Source organism: Mustela lutreola, chromosome 7 (assembly GCF_030435805.1).
Source record: "Mustela lutreola isolate mMusLut2 chromosome 7, mMusLut2.pri, whole genome shotgun sequence".
NCBI lineage: Eukaryota > Metazoa > Chordata > Mammalia > Carnivora > Mustelidae > Mustela > Mustela lutreola.
This window is the reverse complement of record NC_081296.1, coordinates 116,848,587-116,869,112: the sequence shown is the minus strand read 5'-3', so window position 1 is coordinate 116,869,112 and position 20,526 is coordinate 116,848,587. Positions and strand designations below refer to the sequence as shown.

Genomic DNA, 20,526 nt, shown 5'->3' with positions numbered 1-20,526 from the left:
TATGGACTGATATTTTGCTGCACATTTTGTAGTCTATCATCTTGAAGGATGCAAAGACATGGGGATAAATGATAAGGAATCAGTAACACCGATACTGTAGTTCATCATGAGTAGGAGGTACAAGAGGGGGAAATGAGTAATAAAAACACATGTTGGAACAAAGACGATGCTTTTCATACAGTTTATACCATAAGCAAAAAAAAAGGACAATAGAGTAAAAATCACATTTCTAAATCAATACTCATAGAATTTTGAAGCTGGGGAAAAAATCTCAGAGGTATCTAATCCTCTAGGCCAGTGATTCATGAACTTGAACACACATCATAATCACTTGGAAAGCTTGTTAAACACAGATGGCTGGGCTCTAGCCTCAAGCTTTCTGATTTAGTACATCTAATGCTGCTGGTGCCGGGAACACACTTAGAGAAGCCCTGTTCTAAGCTTACTCCCACCACTCTGTTGGGGTCTGCATTGTAGTGATCACCAGTTACCGCACAGGACTGCACACTCCTCTGCTGGTGGGCCTTTCTCCTACTGGACAGTTGCCTTTCCAAGAGCAAGGGACATACATTTTCACCAAGGTTCCAGAGCCCAGACTCGATAAATATTCACAAAATAAATTAACTTACAGAATGAATTTATTTTCCCCCTCCTTTATAGTGGAGTTTTCATCAGTGTATTAATATTTAGACCAGGGCACCTGGGTAGTTCAGTGGGTTAAAGCCTCTGCCTTAGGCTCAGGTCACGATCCCAGGATCCTGGGATCTAGTCCCACATTGGGCTCTCTGCTCAGCGGGGAGCCTGCTTCCCTCTCTCTCTCTGCGGGCCTCTCTGCCTACTTGTGATCTCTCTGTTAAATAAATAAATAAAATCTTAAAGATTTTAAGAGAAAATCTTTTTTTTTTTTTTTTAAAGATTTTATTTATTTATTTGACAGAGAGAAATCACAAGTAGATGGAGAGGCAGGCAGAGAGAGAGAGAGAGGGAAGCAGGCTCCCTGCCGAGCAGAGAGCCCGATGCGGGACTCGATCCCAGGACCCTGAGATCATGACCTGAGCCGAAGGCAGCGGCTTAACCCACTGAGCCACCCAGGCGCCCTTAAGAGAAAATCTTAAAGAGAGGCGCTGCTCACTGATGACAAACAGCAAACATGGGCAGTGCCCAAAGGAAAAGGAAAAGTCAGCTGCAATCAGAGTAACAAGAAGATGGCAAATTCTAGAGAGATCCAAGAACTGCGTATCAGACTGGAGTCTTCAATCCAATAGGGACTTGGACCAGCAGAAGCTTGAGGCTCACTGTTCTCAAATTTGTTACTTTGACGGGGCACCTGGGGTGGCTCAGTCAATTAAGTGTCTGCCTTCAGCTCAGGTCATGATCTCAGGGTCCCGGGGTCGAACCCCGCATTTTCCCCCTCCCAGGACCCTCCCCTGCCCCGCTCAGTATGGACTCTGCCTGTCCCTCTCCCGCTCCTCCTCCTCCTGCTCTCTCTCTAATAAATAAATAAAAGCTCTTTAAAAAAATCAGTAAAATTTTTAAAAAATGTGTTGCCTTGACCTGAGGAGCTATACAACCATACTTTTTCATCTCACAAACCATCAAAAGAAAAAAATGCTTCCAAAGTTTCTCAGGGTCTGGAAAATATCAGCACAGATGGGCTGATTCCTTCTCTCCATCCACCTTCCTAATGTTGCCCAGAGGAAAGAAAAGAACCACAGCACACTCATCAGTGCCTGTCTAGTGAGTTCTCCAAGCCCAGGTGTTTGGAATGTTGTAATACTCTACAGCATCCTGAACCATCTTTCTATTATAGTAATGACCTATTCAACGGCAATTCAACAGAGCTTAAGAAAATGAACTTCGCTGATTTCTGAATTTCACTACTTCTTCAAAGTTTATTCTAACGTTAGAAGTTAGAATGTATTTTTTATATACATACATATATAGATGAATCCAATAACCTCAACATCTATGATTTACTATCATTTAACAATACAACAATCAAGAATATAACCTGTGGAGCTAAATGGGTATATATATGATTTTTTCCTTATTATTTAGATCTCTTTAAAAAATAACTGACTGGAGGGGGTATAGCTCAGGGATAGAGCATTTGACTGCAAAAAGAACTGACTGGGGACACCTGGGTGGCTCAGCCAGTTAAGCATCTGCCTTTGTGTCAGGTCATGATTCCAGTGTCCTGGGATCGAGTCCTATGGGCTCCTTGCTCAGTGGGGAGCCTGCTTCTCCCTCTGCCTGCCACTTTCCCTGCTTGTGTGCTCTCGCTTGCTCTCTCTCTCCCTCTCTCTCTCTCTCTGACAAATAAATAAATAAAACCTTTAAAAAATAAATAAATAACTGATTGTTCAGGAGATCCTGGTGGTGAGTTAAGTGTCCAACTCTTCATTTCTGCTCAAGTCATGATCTCAGCATCATGGGCTAAACCCCTGCATGGGGCTCAATGCCAGTGTGAAACCTGCTTAACATTCTTCTCTCTCCGATGCCTGGGTGGCTCAGTGGGTTAAAGCCTCTGCCTTTGGCTCAGGTCATGATCCCAGGGTCCTGGGATCAAGCCCCACATCACTCTCTGCTCAGCAGGAAGCCTGCTTCCCGCCACCCCCCCCCCTCTGGTCTCTGCCTACTTGTGATCTCTGTCTGTCAAATAAATAAATAAAATCTTTAAAAAAAAAAAAAAGATTCTTCTCTCTCTCTCTCCCTTTCCCTCTCCTTCTGACCTTCCCCACTCACACACAGGTGTGAGTGTTCTCGCTTTCTCAAAAAAAATAAATAAATAAAGTAAAATAAAAAATAAAAAGGAGCTTAACTTAAAAATGTTTTAAATTTAAAAATAACTGACTACTCAAACAAAAATAATAATGTAGCATGGGGTTGGTCTATCAAAGACAAAATATAAAATATATGACAAAGCAAAAAGGTTACCAGGAGAGTAATGGAAATGTACTATTATAAACATGGTGTTCATACTGTACATGAAGTAGGATAATAACACCTGAAGGTAAACTGTAATGAGTTAAAGATGTATACTACAAATCCTAAAGCAGCCACTAAAATAACAAAATAAAGAATGACAGCTAGGGCGCCTGGGTGGCTCAGTGGGTTAAGCCACTGCCTTCAGCTCAGGTCAGGATCTCAGGGTCCTGGGATCGAGTCCCGCATTGGGCTCTCTGCTCAGTGGGGAGCCTTTCTGTCCTCTCTGTCTGCCTCTCTGCCTACTTGTGATCTCTCTCTGTCAAATAAATAAATAAAATCTTTAAAAAAGAAAGAATGACAGCTAATAAGCCAAAAAAAAAAAGCATATAAATTAGAATGATGAAAAATGGTCAATAAATCCAAAGACAGATCCAAAAAAGGTAAAAAACAAACAATGAACAGATGAGAAAAGCAGAAAACAAATAGCAAGGTTATAGATTTAAACCCAACCATGTTAACAACTACTTTAAATACAAAGGGTCTAAACAATGCAATTAAAAGACAGAGATGGGGCACCTGGGTGGCTCAGTAGGTGAAGCATCTGCATTAAGCTCAGGTCATAATCCTGGGGTCCTGGGATCAAGTCCATTGTCAGCTCCCTGCTCAGCGGGGAGTCTCCTTCTCCCTCTGCCTCTGCCCATCCCCTCTGCTTGTGCACCCAAAACAAATAAAATCTTTAAGAATAAATAAATAAAAGAAATCATGACAGTGGAGACACCTGTTTGGCTCAATAGGAAAAGCATGTGAATCTTGATCCCAGGGTCATGAATTCAACCCCCATGTTGGGTGCAGAGATTATGTAAATAAACTTTTTAAAAAATAAAATATAAATAAAAGACAGGGGCATCTGGGTGACTCAGGCATCTGCCTTTGGCTCAGGTCTTGATCTCAGGGTCCTGGGATCAAGCCCTCCATTAGGGGCTGCTGAGCGGGGAGGCTGCTTCTCCCTCTCCCACTCCCTCTGCTTGTGTTCCCCTTCTCTCTGTCTCTCTCTCTGTTGGATAAATAAAGTCTTCAAAAAAAATTTTTTTAAATAGAAGACATAGATCACCACACTAAATAAAAAAGTAACACCCTTCAAGGAGGTGAAGCATAACTCTGCATTCCTTAAGTGTGAGCTGCACATAGAGACTTCATTACCAAAAAGTACAGTACAGAAGGGGGAGAAAAGAGTAACTTGAGAGAAACCTGACACCTCAGCCAGGTGATCAAGGTTAACATGAACAGGGACAAGTCATGTTGATATCATGTTCCTTTAACATGGTATAATTAAAATACACATTCTTTTCAAGTGCACATAAAACATTTAACAAAAGAAATTATATTCTGGGCTATAGAATAACTCTAAATAAATGTAAAAGGATTTGAGCCATACAAGGTATGCTCTTTGACAACAATGGAATTGAATTAGAAATCAATAACAGAAAGATCTCTAGAAAATCCACAAATATTTCAAAATCAAGTAATATGGGTAACTCAGGGGCTGAGTATATATCAAACAAAATGTGTTTTAGTATTTTGAACTGAATAAAAATGGATTTACGTCATATCAAGATTTGTGAGATGTCAATAAAGCAGTACCTGGGAGGAAATTTATAGGACTAAACATCTATGTAGGAAAAGAAATAGTCACAAAATCAATGACCTAAAGAAACTAGAATAATGAAGTGCCTGGGTGGCTCAGTCAGAGTGTCTGCCTTCGGCTCAGGTCATGATCTCAGAATCCTGGGACTGAGCCCTGAGTCAGGCTCCCCACTCACTGGGGAGTCTGCTTCTCCCTCTGCCCCTCTCCTGCTCATGCTCTCTCTCCCAAATAAAATAAATAAAAATAAATCTTTGGGAAAAAAAAAAAAAGAAACTAGAATATGAAAAACAATAAGGATCAGAGTGACAAGTTAGTTAAATAGAAAATGGAAAAACAAAAGAAAATATCAATAAAACCAAGAGCTGGTTCATTGCGAAGGTCAATAAAATTGATAAACCTCTAGCTTAGCGTTTCTCAGCCTTGGCACCACTGACATTTTGTCTGAAGGATTCTTTGTTGCTCGTGGTCACTGCAGTATCTTGAGCAGAATCCCTGGTTTTGACCCACTAGATGCCAACAGCAAATACCACCCAACCCCCACCCGTAACACACACAAGACATCATCTCTGTACATTACCTGTCTCTAGAAATTGCCAAATGTTCCCATTAGCAGTAAGGTAAACTTCAATGCATACTTCACTCTGTAAACAAATACTAACTAAATATAAAATGATAAATATAGTTTTACATTCCTTTTTTTTTTTTTTTTAAAGATTTTATTTATTGGGGGCACCTGGGTGGCTCAGTGGGTTAAGCCTCTGCCTTCAGCTCAGGTCATGATCTCAGGGTCCTGGGATCGAGCCCTGCATCGGGTTCTCTGCTCAGCGGGGAGCCTGCTTCCCCCCTCTCTCTGCCTGCCTCTCTGTGTATTTGTGATCTCTCTCTGTCAAATGAATAAATAAAATCTTTAAAAAAAATTTTTTTTAATTTATTGGACAAAGAGAGACACATTGAGAGAAAGAGCACAAGCGAGGGGAGTGGGAGAGGGAGAAGCAGGCCTCCCTCTGAGCAGGGAGCTGGATGGGAGAGGCTCAATCCCAGGACCCTGGGATCACGACCTGAACCGAAGGCAGAGGCTTAACCCACAGAGCCACCCAGGCGCCCCTAGGCAAAGATTTCTTAAGGTACAACATCAAAAGTACAATTCATAAAAGAATAAATTGATAAACTGACTTCGTTAAAATTTGAAACTTCCGATCTTCTGAGATACTGTTAAGAGACAGTAAGATGAGGAATGGACTAGAAGTAAATATTGCAAATCATGTATCCAATAAAGAGCTTGCATCTGGAAAACAAAGAATTCTCAAAACTCAATAATAAGGAAGCAACCAACCCAATAAAAAAAAGGGAAGCAAAAAATATAAACAATATATTGTACCTCTAGCAGAATGTCTCTGGAAAGCCTAACCACACGAAGTATTGACATGGGCGCAGGGCCACGGGAACCCTCATACACAGCTTTGGAACGTAAAATAGTACAACCCCTTCAAAACACTTATCTACCATACGATCCAGCCGTTCCACTCCCAAATATTTACCAAGGGGGAATGAAAACAGCAGTCTACTTAAGACTGTACATAATGTCCACAGAAGCTTTATTTTTAATAGTCAAAAATTGGGAAAAAAGCCACATGTCAATCAATGGGTGCACGGATGGATGAACTAGGGTAGATCCATACAGTAGAATAGCACTCAGCAATGAAACGGGGTGAACCACTGATTTACACCCATGGAGGAATCTCCAAATAATTATGCTAAGTGAAAGAAGCCAGACAAAAAAGGGACGTTATGATTCCATTTATATAAAATTCTAAAAACACAAAATAATCCATAGGGGTCAAAAAAGTATCTTCAGGGGGGCACCTGGGTGGCTCAGTGGGTTAAAGCTCTGCTTTCAGCTCAGGTCATGATCCCAGGGTCCTGGGATCGAGCCCCACATCGGGCTCTCTGCTCAGCAGGGAGCCTGCTTCCCCCTCCCTGCCTCTCTGCCTACCTGTGATCTCTGTCTGTCCAAAAAAAAAAAAAAAAAAAGCTATCTTCAGTTGTCTAGGAAAAGAGGATGTAGGGGATAAGGAGGGGCCAAAGAGAGAGATGGTTTCACAGGTCTTTATATAAGTGAAAATTTTACCAAATTTTACCCTCTAAATATGTGCAGCTTACCGCGTGTCAATTACACTCAACAGAGCCAGCGTAAGAATTATCACACTAACCCACAAAGTGGAGACAGTTTAAGATAATGACCAGAAAAGAACATAACCCGTGCAATTCAGTGAAGAGTAATAGGCTTGAAACACAAGCGATTTTACACTATTTCAGACACGCTCTTTCATTTGGTCAAAGTAAGAAAGGGGGCATTTGAACCAGTCAGGGGTAGACGGGAAAGCAAGCCAGGCTAAAAAGTGAACACACGGAGAAGTCCTGAAGCACAGGTTGTTGCATTGAAGATTAATATTATTTCGTAATTAAGATGTAGTCAATGTGAAATAGTTCATAATAATAAAAAATGGAAAAATGATTCCATTTTCTTCCAGTTTGGCCTGTTCCACTCCTGGGCAGAACAAGGTGCTTCCCCTCCCCAGGTACCGGAAGGACACATCTTTTCCAGCGCTGCCACGTGTATACCGCAATGGCTTAATCATCAGGATGGGGACTCTGTCTTTTGACACAGGCATGGGGTCAAATGTAAGTGTTCTGACGTCAGAGGGCCTGGTTTTCTATCCTAGGCTTAACTATTCACGTACCAGGTAGCTGGAGAAAACTACCTGATGCCCAGTTTCATAAACTATAAAATAGAGCTAATAGGATATATATGGGGATTCAATTTATCCAAATCTCGGCCTACAAGGAAGGCCCTGCTTGATCTTCCACCGGATTACCCTTCCATCTTCACTTAGTTCTTTCCCTCCAGCTGACAGTGCTCAGGTATAACCACCTTCTCCCAGTTCCAGTAAAGCCAAGCTCTCTCCTGACTCAAGGCTGTTTCTCCCGCTGATCTTCTGCCATGCCTCTCTCCTCCCCACAACCTCCTGCCCCAACCACAAGGCCATCTCCTTCTTAACAAACATTCAGCTTAAACACCAGCTGCAGAGAGGGCTTCTCACTATTAACACAGGAGACCCTGGTCTCTGTTTCGGCCCCCTGTAGTCTCCTTCTTTCTACTCAACATTCATTCAACAGTTCTTAAGGACCCAGTGCACGTCAGGCACTGTTCCAGACTCGGAGGATACCACAGCGTCTACAACAGCATTGATGGAGTGCGATCTAGCAGGGGAAGACAGACCATTAACAAATGAGTCAAACACAGAGTATGTTTAGTTTTATGATCCCAAGGGCCATGGAAAGGGATGCCTGGGTGGCTCAGGTCTGAGTCCCGCGCCAGACTCCTTGTTCAGTGGGGAGCCTGCTTCTCCCTCTGCCTACTGCTCCCCCGGCTTGTGTGCGCGCGCTCTCTCTCTCTCTCTCTGGCAAATAAATAAAATCTTTAGGGGAAAAAAAATGCCATGGAGAAAAACAATAAATCGTGAACAGGGGAATGGGAGTTACAAGAGAGCTGGTGATTATTTAAATCTGGGGTTTTGCCAAGGCTCACGGAGAACACAATATTGAGTAAGGAAGTGAAGCGGGTCAGGGAGGGAACCAGGCAGATCCGCAGGCTGCGCAGGGAGCATTCCAAGCAGAGGAAACAGCAAGTCGAAAGGCATCTCAGACAGCAAGGAAACTAGTCTGGCTGTAGAAGTATGAGCAAGAAGCAGAGCAGCAGATAAGATCAAAAAGGTGAAGGACTGGGACATGAGGACCAGATGGAGCAAGCTCTGGGGGCCAGTCAGGTCTGCCTTTCACTCAGAGGGAGATGGGAAACTACTGAAGGATTTTCAACAGGGAAGTGTGCGATCTGATTCACACTGTAAAATCTCTAATCAGTTTGCTAATGTTTTTCATGTTCTGTGGATCTTCCCCAGCTCTCCCCCATGACTGGCGGAAACCACAGCAGTCCCATGCGCTGCTGGAACTTCAGCGCCTAGCACAATACACTGTAGGCACTCAATAAATATTTATCAGATAAATAAGGTAATCTATGCAAAGCATTTACTGGTATAAAATAAGCACTCTATAATTGGTAATTATTATTATTTGGAACCCCAGTTTGGGGCACAATGGCTAACATATGGTAAGAGCTTATTTGAGTAAATGAACAATTTTGTGAAATTATTAAAAATCTGTATAAAAAACATATGAGTAATGACAAATTACTCAATTGCTTTCCACGCTCACCTTTACTTATTAAGACATGCCTGATTCCTCTTGTGATATTTACTTAAAAACTCTGTTAAAACTACGGAGGGCACTACCTAGAATAATTTCACTGTGATTCACTTCTCTGAACATATTGCAATATCCTGCAACCAGTATGAAGGCACTGAAATGCTTGTAAAACTTCTAACTGGGTAAACTTATTCACATGATTTTTTTTTTTAAAGCAATCTTCATGTCCAATGCTAAGCTGACAAAACTGGTTTGATTTTTATTTTTGTTGAATTCAAATAAAGTTCAGTTGATTCAAACATGTGAACAAAGAACTAAGAATTTCCACTTTTTACTTATTTTGACAGCTCCAGAGTCTTCACAAAACAACAACAACAAAAACAACTTAATGAGGATTACACCTGCTCCCTTCTCCGTCGCGGTGCATTGGGGGTAGGGGGCGTAATGGCGGGGCTAAGGCCGTTCGCTTAGTAATTATCTCGGGAAAAGCCTTTGAAAGTCCCACCAGTTTTCCAGAAAGAAAACTAAAAAAGGAGTCATGCACTAAAGTACAAAAACACGCCAAATGTTCCATCTCATAAAGGGAGAATACCTTCTCCTGGTGATATTTACACGTTCTCAGCGGCAGGGACCCGAGGGGTGAAGGGCCAGGTAGGGTTCAGATGTTCATTGTAACCCACAACCCTAAAAGTACCGAACCCATCCGAGCACAACCACGTAATAACTGCAAGGAGGACTTCGGGGCGAGGGAAACTTTCAAAAAAGCAGATGAAAGTTGCTTGAAATCAAACTTTTAAAAAAGCCGGGGTGGGGGGTAGCGATGCCCAAGTGAGCGGCTACAAAGAAACACCCTAGGCTGGGCTCTGACTTGCTGGTGCCTGTACACAATCGAGCCTGCTGGCATCCAGCTCAGACGCTCCCTTCCACTAGGGGAGGGGAAAATAATAACTTTCGGAAATAACAAGCGTCCACAAAGGCAAATGTTACACAGGACTTCTCAATCTCCATCTAATAAGGCGGCTCGCGTCGGTTGGAGCAGCACTGATTCCACAGAAGTCCCCCGCCCCCCCCCCCCCTTTTTTTAACAGAAGAAAAATAACCTAAGGAGGGGAAGGTGCTACCGTCAGACCCTCAAGGCAATTTCAGACAACAAAGACCCCAAGCAATCAAAATGGAATTATAATCCGAGCCGTCCGAGCCGCCCCCGCCGCGGGGGCGCTTAGCTGCCGCGCCCGCCGCTGTACCTCCAGCGCCTGGGCCCGCGGGTCCCCGCGCCCTGTCCAGCCCCGGTGCGCCCCTGCCCGCTGGTGCCCGGGGACGCGGGGCGAGCCTCGCACCGCCCACGATTTGGCAATCTCCGCGCCGCAGCTCTCCGCGTTCTAGCTCACGCGGGGTTCAAAATCTTTCCCGCCCAGGCGTGACGCGAGGAAGGAAAACAATCAGCGGATCGGGAGTGCTGGGGCCTGGGCCCGACGGGGACGGCGCGGGGATCAGGGCCGAGCCCCCCGCGCAGCCCCTTTCCGAGCTGGCCGCCCAGGCGGGCCGGGGCCCGGAGGTGACACAAAGAAGCCGGAGAGACAAACGCCACCCGCCGGCGCTCGCTCCAATCCCCGGAGCGCCCCGCCCGCTGACAAGTTTGCGGCGCCCTCCACGCACCCCGCTCTCCCCACCCGGGCAAAGTTTCCGATGACCGGGCTCGGACCCCAACAACGGGTCGGTTCTCGCGCCTACCGCCCCCCGCCCCCCGCCCGCGGCTCGGGGACCTTTCCCTCCCTCGCCCCCGCCCCTTCCCCTCCCCTCCCTCCCGCTTTCCCTCCCCGCCTCAGCCCGCTCTCTCCGGGGCGCACCGGGGCGCTGGGGGCCCGCGACCGCGCTCACCCGCTGCTGGCCCGGCGAGGGGTGAGGGCGCGGGCTGGGGCCGACCCAGGTCGACGCCCCACTTGCCTTGCTCCCACGATCGCGCCCTTTGCTCGTTCTCCCGCTCGCTTCTTCGGTCCAGCCGAAGGTTCGGGACGCAGCTGAGCGCGCTCCGCTCCTTGGCGCTCAGAAAGCTGCAAACCACGCCCCGCGCCTTCCCCGCCCGCCGTCTGCCTCGGAGTACCGCGCTCGCCGCTCCGCGGCCAGTGTGGAGCCAGCCCGCGAGCGTGGAGGCGGAGCCGCCCGCCTCCCCCCGCAGACCCAGCGGCCGCCCTGGCCTGGCAACTTTCTCTCGGTGTTCTGGAACGTCAGGGATGGTCAGAGGGAGATGCTGATTCCATGCAGGTTAACGACCGGGTGGAAGAAAAAATGTCACAGACTCCCTCAAAAAAGCTTTTCTGCCCGATTTCATCAAGGAACTTCTCTAACCATCCAGACTCCCGGGTCTTAGGGGTGGGAGGAAGACAGCCGATGCGCAAATTAGCTACCAAACCTAGATCAAGTCGTCTAACCTTTGTGGACCCTTCCTAAAATGAGGACTTGGAATTAGATGACCTTTAAGGTCTTGGTCAGTATTTCTTATAATGTGGTCCAGACTTAAGGATCACCTGGAGGGAAGGCGAGGCCCTTGCTAAGATGCAGAATGATGGGTCCTTTCCTCCCCCTGCACAAGAACCGCCTCACGTCTTACAACACCATATGCATCTTCCAGATCCGAAACTCACTGCAAGCTAGATCCTTGGGAATCCATCCTGCGGGGGCAAGTTAGATATACCAACAAATTACTCAATGCCCTTGGACTCAGGATGATGTCGACTGACTCCCACTTAGCTCCTGTACTGCATTACTAAGCTCTGAATGAAAGGTATTGTATGAACTCACTATTACTACATAAATATATGACTTTAAAATATTGTCTTTGTATCGCAATCAAATTAAACTTCTTATAAATCCGAGTTCATATATATTGTATGGCTACGGAATCTTGTCTGCATTACTTAAATTTGGTGGTTTTGATCCAAACCAAGTGGTAAGGAGCAAACATTAGTTTTGATAATACATTAAATTAACACATATTAATGCAAAAAATTGTTGCAAATTTTACCCACAGTTTGGGACAATTGTTTCAAAAACTCGTATGCACAAAAACTTGTACATTCATGAGTACCAGATGATTCAGTTATTTGACATCTGTTTTATCGGTGGTCAGTAGTTCAACTCAACAAAACAGCACAGTGTCAATCTATGTGCCATTCCTTGTAATCCAAGATAATCATTCTGATAGTATCTCCTCTCTTCTTAGACTACCCAGGTTTGTATTACTTATTACTAATGGCGTAGGTCACAAGAGAGGTCTATAAAGCAAGAAGATCCTTCTGGTCCTACAATGTCTTTTCACAGAAGCATGTTGCCTGGCACAACACATATAAATGAAAGAGTCAATTTCAGGAAAGTCTGGGCTCTAGGGTTTATGGAGCTGTCTACAAAGCATTGTCTATTATTTTCCTTCTCTGCCCTATTCATGTTATTCATTTCCATTTTACATTGGTTGCTTCCTTTAGAGTAGATGCTGCAAAATCATCATAGCAACAGTCTCTGGAGAAAATATTGTGAATCATTTCTTAATTATTGTTCCTTTGCAGGCATCTATGCTACAAGTCCTCAAAGTGAAAGGACTATTGTTCCATATCTAGTGCACTTAAGAAGGTCTAGAATAGTGTCTCAAAATTGCTTTCAGATGTTCCCAGTTAGAGTTTTAATGATCTATGGTGTCTCCTAGCCATGCCTGTTTGGATATAAAAGTAATACCTACTTGTAAATCAGCAAATTAGACTAATGACAGGAACACTGAAACAGATCCTCCATACTTTGAAATGAAAATAGAATGTAATGCTAAGCCAAACAGACACACCCATTCCTTTTAAAACACAACACTGAGCATGTGAGCGGAGGGCTCCTGTGTTTACATCTCTGACTGTCAGGTTCATGGTTGCCATGAACCCAGCCCTGCTCACATTCTCCCATGCACCAAAAAACAGAGATAGTACAACAGAGTATGATGTCATGTGATGCCTCTTAGCTATTATTTACATCCAGCAGAAGTTCCCATTGGGCTCAACAGCCCACCTGAAAGACTTTGCCAGCCCCAACTGTGCTAAACCCAAGTTTTGCAAATTGAGCAAACTGAAAGCACGTCTGGGACTTGGTACACAAGTCTTGCTGGGGCATCTGGTGAGAACAACCAAAGCAGATATTCAATACCTACTGAGCAGGACAAATAACATAGTCTGCGGCATTCAAGCGAGTTGGACATCCTCATGCCATTTGGAATTAAATTTGCCAGTCTTAAAGTTAGACAGCAGCTCCTTTCTGTCACAGCATGGAATTCTCTGATCTAGAGAGGCTGTTTACATTCCTGTGTCCCACACGAGGCTGCCCAGTTCCTTGTCTTTGAATCCAGAGTGCCTAAATAAGAATGGCAACGGATTCTATAGTGGGAGCAAATCCTAGTCTTGTTACTTGGGTGTCATGTTGAGAAGTTTGGCAAGAAAGTATACAAACTGAATAGTAACTGAGTCTCTGCCAGGGGCCCAGGGGGAAGAAGAATTGACACTAGTATCACATATTTATCAACCCTGATGGTAATAGAAGATAATAATGTTACATGATTGACCAGCTGGATAAGTGAGTTTGAGAATAATACAAAGTATCTTTAGCTGAAGGGGCAGGAATTATGTCACTTAATCTGAGGCAGGGTGAGACCATTTTATTACTTGTGTCTATGTTATCAACAGAGTTACTACTAAAGGCAAAAGGAGATTGGCTTAGAGCTAACCATTCCTTGTTAGGACGCTATGTCTGCTGATCTCAAGGAACAGTCTTTCGCCACAGTATTTTTTACACATTGAGAGCACTTGTATGAGCCAGGGATGAAAATAGCTGGCCAGGAAAACAGCTCTGTTCCTCTTTGTCCAAGACTCCAATCACACCCTGTAAAGGTCTGAGCTCCTTATCTCCTTCTGGTCTAGTTTCCTGCCAAACCTGGAAACCTAACAGAAATAAATGCTGCCTGATTGCTCCCTTGACCAATGTGCTCTCTGACCATTGTCCTGATTCAAGTAAAAGGCCGGGTCCGACAACATGCAAGTACCCACTGTCAACTTCTGCAGGGGGTGGTCTCCTAAAATACTGAGCCAATCCATCAAGTTTCTGCCAGCTGAATCAGAGAGAGGCCAACGTTCTAGAGGTTGAAGAAAAACTAAACGAATATGCTTCCATTCAGTTAAAACATATATGTAAAGTGCTATGCAGGGAGCCTGGCAGGCAGGAAGCACTGAACAAACCATCACTGTTATTGCCATAACCCCAGTCAGTAACAGCAGGTATTATTTCTTTTTTTTTTTTTTAAAGATTTTATTTAGTTATTTGACAGGCAGAGATCACAAGTAGGCAGAGAGGCAGGCAGAGAGAGGAGAGGAAGCAGGCTCCCCGCGGAGCAGAGAGCCCGACGCGGGGCTCGATCCCGGAACACTGAGATCATGACCCGAGCCGAAGGCAGAGGCCTTAACCCACTGAGCCACCCAGGCGCCCCGCAGCAGGTATTATTTCAAAAGCACTTTTGTTGTATTGATAAATTAGAGTATTGGACTGAAGAAATATCCCATAACTCACCTCATTTTACACAGAAGACAGACAAGCCTAAGAATAAAATATTTGCCTAATAACTTAAAAGTAGTATTGACAGTCCCTGGACTAGAAGCTAGAGAAGTTTTTAGCAGAAATAAATGTATCACTTAGAGGAATCCTGTTGTGTATCTTGTTTGTCTTACTCTCAAATGCAAAATAGTAAATTAATCATACTGCTCAGTTTACAATAAAATACAATAAGAATAAGAGACATCAGCATCTCTCTCATACCAACCAAGGTCTAATAGATCAAATTAGAGATGTAAAAAAATCTAACAAGATAATAAATAAAGTAGGTCTCATGGATATATTCAAATTTATACCTCAAAAATAGAGAGTATACTTTCCTCCCAAACACATATGGACTCAGTCATGAAAATTGACTTTGTACTGTGTCACTTCTCAATAATAGAAGTAGAAATAATGCAAATAGTATTCTAATTAAACAGTAATAGTAATAAACATATAATACTAAAAATTGATAACAAAATCAGAAAACAGGGCGCCTGGGTGGCTCAGTTGGTTGGACAACTGCCTTCAGCTCAGGTCATGATCCTGGAGTCCCGGGATCGAGTCCCACATCGGGCTCCCAGCTCCATGGGGAGTCTGCTTCTCCCTCTGACCTTCTCCTCGCTCATGCTCTCTCTCACTGTCTCTCTCTCAAATAAATAAATAAAGTCTTAAAAAAATTAAAAAAAAAACAAAATCAGAAAACAAACAATCATTTCCACCTAGAAATTTTAAAGGGTGCTATTAAAGAAGTATTAGATGAAATGAAAATTAGTATTCAAATTGGATTCATAATTTCTAAAAAAAAAAAAAAGGGAAACAATATACATCAGAATCTACAAAAAAACAAATCAGTGATTAGGGGAAATTTGTAGCCTTCAAATATTTATGTAATGAAAACAAAAGAATGACTCTAAATAAATTATATTTCTAACTCAAAAAGCTATACCAGGGATGCCTGTGTGGTTCATTTGCTTAAGAATCTGCCTTAGGCTCTGGTTGTAATTCCCAGGTCATGGGATCAAGTCCTGCTTTGGGCTCCTTGCTCAGGGGAGAACCTGCTTCTCCATCTGCCTGCCACTCCCCCTGCTTGCGCTCTCTCTCACCCTGACAAATAAGTGAATAAAATCTTAAAAACAACAACAAAGCTTGTAAAAAAAAAAAAAAAAAAAAACTATACCAAAGAAAAGCAGAAAGATAATAAAGATAAAAACAGAAATCAGGGGCGCCTGGGTGGCTCAGTGGATTGGGCCGCTGCCTTCCGCTCAGGTCATGATCTCAGGGTCCTGGGATCGAGTCCCGCATAGGGCTCCCTGCTCAGCAGGGAGCCTGCTTCCCTCTCTCTCTCTCTCTGGCTGCCTCTCTGTCTACTTGTGATTTCTCTCTGTCAAATAAATAAATCTTTTAAAAAAAAAACAGAAATCAATGTGGTTGAATACAGAAAGCCATAGACTAATAAATAAACCTGCTGACTATTTGAAAAAAAAAAAAAAAAAGCTTTTAATGACAGACCACTAATAAACCTAATCCAGAAAAAAAGAGGAAAAAAGCATAACCATTCAAAATAAGAACCAATAAGATAGTCAGTAAAACAGAAAGTGACATGGTATTATGTAATTATTTTCATAGTATTAGACTGCAATATGCCAAAATTAATTCCACTAAATATTGAAAGCCTGGACAAATCAATTTTATTAAGAGAAACAAAGAAAGATATCTAATAACTATCCACATGAAAAAGTACCAGGCTCAGATGGCTTCACAAAGACATTCTAAATCCCCAAAGATCTGATGCCTGAAATACATTATTTCAGAGCATTTTTTAAAAAGATTTTTATTTATTTACTTGACAGAGAGAGATCACAAGTAGGCAGAGAGGCAGGCAGAGAGAGGGGGGGGAGGCAGGCTCCCTGCTGAGCAGAGAGCAGGATGTGGGGCTCGATCCCAGGACCCTGAGATCAGGACATGAGCCAAAGACAGAATCTTAAGCCACTAAGCCACCCAGGCACCCCTTCAGAGCATTTTAAAAGAAAAAGGCATTCCAAATTGTTTTTTGGAAGCCAGTATGACATCAATCTCAAAATATGACAAATACTGTTCAACTCTCACTTATGGATTTGGATATTAAAAAATTCTAAGTCAAATATTGGCCCCAGAATCCAAAAGCATATTTTAAAAAATTATGCAGTCCTACTCCTTAGTATTTACTCAAATGGGCAGAAAACTTCTATCCATACATAAACCTGCATGGATGTTTATAGCAATTTTATTTGTAGTTCCCAAAACTTGGAAGCAACTAAGATATCCTTCAGTAGATGAAAAAATAAATTGCGGTACATCCAGACAATAGACTATTATTCAGTTTTAAAGAAATGAGCTATCAAGCCATGAAAAGACCCAGAGGAAATTCTTTTCTTAAATAAGCTTCATGCTCAGCATGGAGTCCAACATGGGGCTTGAACTCACAACTCTGAGACACCGTCATCCCATCACCATCAAGACCTGAACGGAGATCAAGAATCAGTGGTTGGGCGCCTGGGTGGCTCAGTGGGTTAAGCCGCTGCCTTCGGCTCAGGTCATGATCTCAGGGTCCTGGGATCGAGTCCCGCATCGGGCTCTCTGCTCAGTGGGGAGCCTGCTTCCTCCTCTCTCTCTCTGCCTGCCTCTCTGCCTACTTGTGATCTCTCTCTGTCGAATAAATAAATAAAAATAAAATCTTTAAAAAAAAAAAAAAAGAATCAGTGGTTTGGGGCGCCTGGGTGGCTCAGTGGGTTAAGGCCTCTGCCTTCAGCTCAGGTCATGATCTTGGGGTCCTGGGATCGAGCCCCATGTCGGGTTCTCTGCTCAGTGGGGAGCCTGATTCTTCCTCTCTCTCTCTCTCTCTCTCTCTGCCTGCCTCTCTGCTTACTTGTGATCTCTCTCTGTCAAATAAATAAATAAAATCTTAAAAAAAAAAAAAAAAAAGAGTCAGTGGTTTAACCAGCTGAGCCGATGAGACAAAGAGGAAATGTAAATGGATGTTACTAAGTGAAGGAAGCTCATCCAAACAGGCTACATACTGCATGACATCAACAATAAGACATTCTAAAAAAGGCAAAACTATGGGGACAGTAAAATGATCAGTGGTTTCCAGGGGGTCAGGGGAAAGAAAGATGAATAGGTGGACCACAAAGGACTTTTAGGGCAGTGAAGCTATTTTGTATGATAATAAAATGGTGGATATATGTCATTATACAAATATCCAAACCCGGGGCACCTGGGTGGCTCAGTGGGTTAAAGCCTCTGCCTTCGGCTCAGATCATGATCTCACGGTCCTGGGTTCAAGTTCTGCATCAGGCTCTCTGCTCAGTGGAAAGCCTGTTTCCCCCTCTCTCTGCCTGCCTCTTTGCCTACACAAGGAATTCAGTAACATTGCTATATTTAAAATTAACATGTAGAAACAATATTCTTCATACATATCAAGCAATAAAAGACTTAATGTAAAACTGAACCCTGTTTATAAAAGCAACAAAAAATAAAATACTTAAGGCTGAACTTATCAAGAAACGTACAAACTTATATGAGAAAAATCTTAACAAAAACTTCAGTAGTAACCTTGAACAAATAAAAAGGATTCCATGGTCTTGGGTAAAGCAAACAAAATTAAAAAGATGTCAATTTTCCTCAAAATTAACATTTAAATGTGAGGCAATGCCATAATGATACCAATGTGATTTTTTTGTTTTCCAGAGTTAAGTAAGTTGATCACCAAAGTCAAAACATAATAACAAACCGGGAGGAAATATTGCTATTTACATGACAAGTAGAGGGCTAATTACCATAACATATATTTAAAAATGACTAGAATCATCAAAATCCAATAGAAAAAAATGGGCAAAACACATGAACAGAAAATTCACAGAAGAAGGTATATAAATGGATCCCAAACATATAAGATGATGTCCAACTCCATAAGAGAAATCCAAATTAAAATTATACTGAAATATCACTTAGTACCTATTAGTTTGGCAAAGATTCAAAAGTCTGACAATGTACCCCATTCATGTGGCTCTGTGGAAAAACACCCTCATATGTTGTTGCTGAGTGCAAAATGGTCCAATCCCATATAGAGAAAAATTTGGCAATATCTCGTAAAAGCTACGTATAATCCCACTAAGAATTTGCCCTGAGGAAGTAGTTCCACAAAAACAAAATATACACAAAATTTTCCATTGCAGCACTTTGTTTCATGCCAAATGATTTATCTTAGGTTTTGTCAGTGGGAGTCGGAGAGAGGAAGGCAGGGGAAGAGGAGAAGAAGCTCTTGCCTCCATGTAGAATTACAACGTGAATGAGAAACATTAGACACAGAATACTTGAACTGCAACTTTAGAGAAAAGAAAACCCAAATGGTCAATAACTGAGAAAAAATGTTCCACCTTATTACTAATCAGAAAATTTAAAGTAAAACCATAGTGAGGGGCCCCTGGGTGGCTCAGTGGGTTAAAGCCTCTACCTTAGGCTCAGGTGATGATCCCAGGGTCCTGTGATGGAGTCCTGCATCAGGCTCTCTGGTCAGCAGGGAGCCTGCTTCCTCCTCTCTCTCTGCCTGCCTCTCCCCCTACTTGTGTTCTCTGCCTGTCAAATAAATAAACAAAATCTTAAAAAAAAAAAAAAAAGACCATAGTGAGATAACATTTTACCTATTAGTTACTGGAAAAATTAAGAAATCAGAAAATACAAAGTGCTAATGAAGACATAGATCAATAGGAACTCTTATACACTGCTAGAGCCAGTTGGTAAAAATTGTTTGGAAGATCAGGGGTGCCTGGGTGGCTCAGTGGGTTAAGCCTCTGCCTTTGGCTCAGGTCATGATCTCAGGGTCCTGGGATTGAGCCCCGCATAGGGCTCTCTGCTCAGCAGAGAGGCTGCTTCCCCCTCTCTCTGCCTGCCTCTCTACTTGTGATTTCCCTCTCTGTCAAATAAATAAATAAAATCTTAAAAAAAAAAATTTGTTGGAAGATCCATTATCTTAAGTTAAAAGCAATCAAAACTCATGTTTTCAGAAAAGCTCTTTACCTACCCCTCTCAACTACCTGCCTGTACCAGGAAGAGAACTATTAACAGAGATTCCTCTTTACCTAAGAAATTTATCTGCAGAGGGACATTGGGTGGCTCAGTTGGTTAAGCAGCTGCCTTCGGCTCAGGTCATGAGCATCCTGGGATCCGAGTCCCACATCGGGCTCCTTGCTCTGCAGGGAGCCTGCTTCTCCCTCTGACTCTGCTTGCCACTCTGTCTGTGCTCGCTCTAGCTCTCTCTCTCTCTGACAAATAAATACAAAATAAATAAAATCTTAAAAAAAAAAAAAGAAATTTATCTGCAGAACAGGCAAACTTTGTTTTCCAAATATCTCTCACTTTCCTGCTAATGATCTTCCTTTCCTGTGTATATCCACACCTCTACCCCTCTCCTTAGCTCAGATAAACCTCCTGTTGCCTGACTGTCTCTGCAATTCCACGTATATGTGGATTCCCTATAACTATAAAGGTAAATTTGATTTTCTCCTGTTAATCTGTCTCGTGTCAATTTGACTTTCTTAGTCCACCTAGAAGGACCTTGAGGAGCAACAAAAGTTTCTTCTCCCCCAACAAGTCTCGAAAACATTCTTTTGAGGGAAAGAAGCCAACACAAAAGAATGCATGCTATGTCATTTCATTTATATAAATTCTAAAACAAATAAAACCACTCCATGCTCATAGAATTCAGATCAATGGCTGCCTAGAGGAAGGGCCTAACTACAAAGAAGTACAGGGAGAACTTTCTGGGCTTATGTAAATGTTCTATGTTTTGATTGTGGAAATGGTAGCATATATATATATGTTCATTAAAACTCACTGCACTGGGTGGCCTGGGTGGCTCAGTCAGTTAAGCATTTGCCTCATGATTTCGACTCAGGTCATGATCTCGTGGATCTTGGGACTGAGTCCCACATTTGCCTCTGCACTCAGCGGGGAGTCTGCTTGAGATTCTCTCTCTGCTCCTCCCCTGTGCTCACTCTCTCTAATAAATAAATCTTTAAAAATCCTCATTGAGACCG

At 42.9% G+C, this 20,526-nt stretch overlaps 1 protein-coding gene across 12 annotated transcripts in view; it reads right to left on the bottom strand.

Annotated features, from left to right (window-relative positions):
• SYNE2 (spectrin repeat containing nuclear envelope protein 2) overlaps positions 1 to 10,911 on the bottom strand; it is a 328,121-nt gene extending 317,210 nt beyond the window's left edge. For 9 of the 12 annotated variants that reach the window (XM_059182281.1, XM_059182283.1, XM_059182288.1 and 6 more), the window contains exon 1: positions 10,781 to 10,906. The gene's annotated coding sequence lies outside the window, so the exon portion shown is untranslated. Of the gene's footprint in view, positions 1 to 10,714 lie in introns of all 12 variants that reach the window. The other 3 variants (XM_059182293.1, XM_059182290.1, XM_059182282.1) reach the window with 3 other exon arrangements.
• Between the last annotated feature and the right edge of the window lie 9,615 nt (positions 10,912 to 20,526).